The sequence below is a fragment of the Labeo rohita genome, unplaced genomic scaffold (genome assembly GCF_022985175.1).
Source record: "Labeo rohita strain BAU-BD-2019 unplaced genomic scaffold, IGBB_LRoh.1.0 scaffold_375, whole genome shotgun sequence".
In the NCBI taxonomy this organism is placed as follows: domain Eukaryota; kingdom Metazoa; phylum Chordata; class Actinopteri; order Cypriniformes; family Cyprinidae; genus Labeo; species Labeo rohita.
This window is the reverse complement of record NW_026129293.1, coordinates 23,722-28,676: the sequence shown is the minus strand read 5'-3', so window position 1 is coordinate 28,676 and position 4,955 is coordinate 23,722. Positions and strand designations below refer to the sequence as shown.

At 38.3% G+C, this 4,955-nt stretch overlaps 1 long non-coding RNA gene across 1 annotated transcript; it reads left to right on the top strand.

Annotated features, from left to right (window-relative positions):
* Positions 1 to 1,073: 1,073 nt before the first annotated feature.
* On the top strand, positions 1,074 to 2,134 carry LOC127160524 (uncharacterized). The gene is made up of 3 exons (XR_007826767.1): positions 1,074 to 1,193; positions 1,556 to 1,594; positions 1,901 to 2,134. It is a non-coding gene; the product is annotated as an uncharacterized LOC127160524 (long non-coding RNA).
* The last annotated feature ends 2,821 nt before the right edge of the window (positions 2,135 to 4,955 follow it).

Genomic DNA, 4,955 nt, shown 5'->3' with positions numbered 1-4,955 from the left:
TCTACTTTGAATGACACACAACACATTTTTTTTGTAGGCTATCATTAAATAAAATTAAGTTATTTGAGACAATTAAATCATGTGAATAATCAGATCATTGATTTGTTAATTTATTCATTGTTATTGCTGGTATTGATTAGTGACGTTATCTTTTATTGAATATTTCTAAAAGGAAAAATAAATATGTAATGATATAATACATTCAATGGCGCGTCAGCTCTTCAGCACGTGATTAATTCTAGCCAATGAGAACGCGAACTGCTGGAACTCTGCATCGTTAATGAGCGGTCATTCAGACTTCGACTGGTACTGCCCAGACTCTACTCAATCAGGTAAGATTTTAAATTTCTTGGATAATTTCTTAATTTTCTATTAAAATTCGTCAAAATGGTTGTTAATTAATAAATAGGAATTAAATTACACCCGTTTTAGTGGTAAATTTGATTACAAGTGCGTCACTTGTTTAAACGACGAACGGTCATAACGGTCAAAAAGCTGTTTTCTGAGGTAACGTTAATGTCTGTGGTAATATATCCTTCAAAATTGCACTTAAATTCACTGAATTAAGTTAGTTTACGTCCATTTTGGTGTTAATTTGGATTATTGTCGTTTTCCGTTGTTGTTTACCCGATGAATTAATAATAGCCGAGCAAGAAGGAGCTAATCTGTGTTTTAAAGTCTTAAATAGCAACACAAACAGGGATTTATATATAGCACAATACAATACCTCGGTTACACGCTTATAAAATCTCGTTACATATCATTAATGTATCTGTTTATAACTGATAGACATCGGTAAATGAGAGAGAGAGAGAGAGAGAGACTCGTTAGAGTACAGTACGGTGCGTCTCAAACAAATCTCGTGAATCAGTATGTAGCCATAAAGATTATCACTTCATATGTAATCAGCCATCTGGAATAGTAATTTAACAATTATGAAAATATGTAATGAAAGTAAAAGTAAAAAAAAAAAGTATTATTTATTTGTTTGTTTGTTTGTTTGTTTTATACCATTAATATAATGTTTGTCTTATTTCTCTTTTGAGTACTGATTTCAATCTACTCCAGCCCCAACCATGTACAGCTGAACCAGCTGATCAGAGTCTTCAGGATTACCACAGACTTCCAAGCAGGCGTGTGGACGGGTTGGAGCTGAACTCTGTCGGATGTTGGTCCTTCAGGACACCACTGCTGTAAGTGAGTCAGGTAGTCAAAACCTTAATACTTTTTCCCCCGGTTTCACAGACAAGGCTTAAGCCTAGCCCCAGAGTAAAACGTAAATCCAAGCTGTTTCAGGTCAAAGAAACTTGCACTGACTGATCTTAAAATATATCAGTGCCTTTGTTTTCCTTCAAGATGGACACCAGTAATGTTTGTTACATTTATAATGTTTAAACATTTATAAAAAGTTACTTAAATGTCCTAATTGAACTATGGCCTAATCCTGACTTAGTCTAAGCCCTGTCTGTGAAACCAGGCCTTTAAGTTGTATTGTTATATTTCACTAATATTTTTTTCTCTCTCTCTTTTTCTCCCTTTGGTTTGTCAACTTCAGCTAAACAAAGAGCCACCAGGTTGCTGCATCTTTTGTAATGTAAGTGCATTTAAGTTTATTTAAAGCTGCACATTCATGCATCAAGTTAAAGTCATTAGTAATTTCTTACAGTGCACCTTCCTCCAAAAATTAAAGTTCTGTCATCATTTACTCACTCTGTTGTTGTTTAAAAAAAAAAAAAAGACTTATAAGAACATTTCAAATATTTTTGTCATTGTTCATGCCATTGACTTTCGTAGTATTGACAAAAAACACTGAGACAATGTTGTATTATTTAGGTTATATATATATATATATATATATATATATACACACATTTTAATTGTTCTTTTCTTTCTCACTTAGTTGATGGAGCAAAAAGTAGGCTGGCCACAGCATCTGAAATGAAAACATCTATTAAAATGCCTCCACAGTATAAGACACTTGGGATGGTGGAAGGAGCAGAAGAACAGTGTTCAGGCAGAGTTCTACTGTTGCCCCTTAGGGAACTGATTTATAATCTACTTAACGTTCTGATTTAGTAATAATTGATCATTGCTCTGTCCTATAAAATTATTTAATACATTCAACTGTTCAATAGTTTGGGGTCAGTTTTTTATTATTAATTTTTTTTTTAATCTAAGAAATACATTTTTACGTTTGAAATGTTTAAGAAATTATTTTTATTTAGCAAGGATGCGTTAAGTTGATAAAAACTTTTACATTGTTGCACAAAAATCTTATTTCACATAAATGCTGCTCTTTTAAAAGCATTATTTAAAGGATCCTGAAAAAATATATCATGGTTTCCTCAAAAATATAAAGCAGCACAACAGTTTTTAAGACTGCTGATGATAAGAAATGTAGTGTTTTTAAGCATAAGAGAGCTCTTTCAAAAACACTGACAAATCTTACCGACCCTAAACTTTTAAACAGTAGTATTTTCTGCTTTTTTTTTTTTTTTACGTGGCTGTGAATAAATAAAAGTATTTGAAATTTATGACTCTTAATTTATTGCTTCTACTTTCAGCGTGCAGTTATTCTGCATATGCATTAATAGTAATATTGTGGCATTTTGCAGGTACAAAGTAAAAGCAAACTAATTTTGTTATTTGTTAAGTCCACAATGGCCATTCACAGGTGCCCCCACCCAGCCCACAGCATCCCCACACTATCCCCACAGTGCCCACACCCAGCCCACAGCATCCCCACACTATCCCCACAGTGCCCACACCCAGCCCACAGCATCCCCACACTATCCCCACAGTGCCCACACCCAACCCACAGCATCCCTACACTATCCCCACAGTGCCCACACCCAACCCATAGCATCCCCACTCTTTATGGGCCCACAATCGGCCCAATTGGGGGCCCACTCTGCTTTGTGTGGGCTAGCCCACACTTAACCCACACTTTTGGGCTGTCCCACTCCGGCCCCACACGGGCCCCATAGTGTGGGGCCCACACGTGCCCCGCATTTCACGCCGGTATCGGGGCCCACAGCGGGCTGCCCACGCGGGTTAGATTTTTGGCCCACGCGGGCCCCAAATGGGCATGTTTGCTGGGTATACACTTTCTGCATGGTTTTCATCATCTATGGCAAGTGGGGTCTGATCAAGTATGGGTTCTTGTATTTGCACTTGAGCAGTTCTCTTGCAGGCACTTGTTCAGGCACTTGCTCAGGTGAATTATTTCTCCATGCTATTCTTTGTTTCTTCCAGACTGGTACTTGGTTTTGACTGTCCCTTCTTTGTACTTGACCGAATTGTTCATTTGCAGATGCTCGCTCAGGTGGATCATCTCTCTCTGGTTCTGTCAAACTGACTGGGACTCTCAAACAGTATCCTCCCAAGTCACCATCCTCATCTGAGTCTGTTGTGTCACTGTCTCTGATGTAGTTTCTTCTCTTTTTGTCTTTAGAGTCTTTGTTTGTCTGCATTTGTGTCTCTTTTTCTTTTGCAGGTTTCTTTGAACACGGTGACTTCGGTGGAGCCTCCACAGGTAAGTCGTTCACCAGTAAAAGTAGGTTTCGATGTAATGTTCTGGTCTTTCTGTTACCTCCGTTCTCTGGACAAACTACATATACAGGGTTGTCTGACACCTGTTTCTTCACCACATAAACTTCCTTTTCCCAGTAGGATCTCAGCTTCCCAGGGCCTCCCTGTCCTCCAAGGTTTCGGACAAGTACCCTGTCTCCTGGCTTCAGAATAACTCCTCTTGTTTTCCGATCATACTGTTCTTTACCCCTAGCACTAGATTGTCGGCTGTGCTCCTCTGCAATTCAGTATGCTTCAGCCATTCTGGTTGCCCAGTGGTCCACGTACCCTTTATGCGTGACCTCGTCTGCCTTTTCCACGAGACCAAAGATAAGGTCTACTGGGAGGTGAGAATTTCGTCCATATAACAAATAGAAAGGGGAATACCCAGTGGACTCATGCCTAGTGCAGTTGTAGGCATGCACAACTTGTGGTAAGTGTTCTTTCCACCTTTCCTTTCCTTTGTCCGCCAGAGTCCTCAACATCTGTAGGAGAGTTTGGTTGAACTTTTTTACGTGAATGGCCTATTCCAGCAAACTGTTGGAGTGTACGGAAGAGTTCATTTTCAAACTCTCTGCCCTAGTCGTGATGCAACTTGGCAGGGTAACTGAAGCGTGGAATATAATCATTAAAAAGGCACTCAGCAGCAGTCCGTCCCGATTTGTTTTTTGTAGGGTAGGCTTGCGCAAACCTTTTGAAGTGATCCATGACTACAAGGATATATTCGTAACCTCCACGACTTGGCTCCAGGTGTAAGTAGTCAACACACACCAGTTCCATAGCTGAGTGTGATGTTATGCTGCCCATAGGTGCTCGAACATGAACAGAAGGTTTTATACATGGGCATCTCTTAGTAACATACTCCTCCAGTTGCAGACCCCACCCTGGAAGTCTACTCAACAGATGAGAAATGTCTTTTTTGTAGTAAAGAAAGAGAGAGACAAGAGTTTGCCTTTAGTCAAGCAGCCTTCTTTGTTGACTGAAGTCGCCACGGCAACTCTTCTCTCAACTGCCACTCAGTATTTAGAAAATGCAACTTTGTTCTCTTTGATATACACACTCATAACAACAAAGGTATATAAATACATAGAAATAAACATGTAAATAATAAATACAATATATACAAATCAGTTTTCCTGTGACCTTAACTCCATGTGGGAGTCACAATATTTTTTTTATAGTTACGCAGACTTGGTAATAATATTTGCCTTTGTAATGGTAGTTTTCTCATTTTTGTTTTTCATACAGAGATGACTTTTTAAAAAGCTGTATTTTACCTCAAAATCATATGAAAAGAAAATAACGAGCAAAACCTTTATAGTACTAAAGTAGATATAGACCCTATATCATTTTCTTTCTTTCTTAACTGGTTTTATGAGATTAGT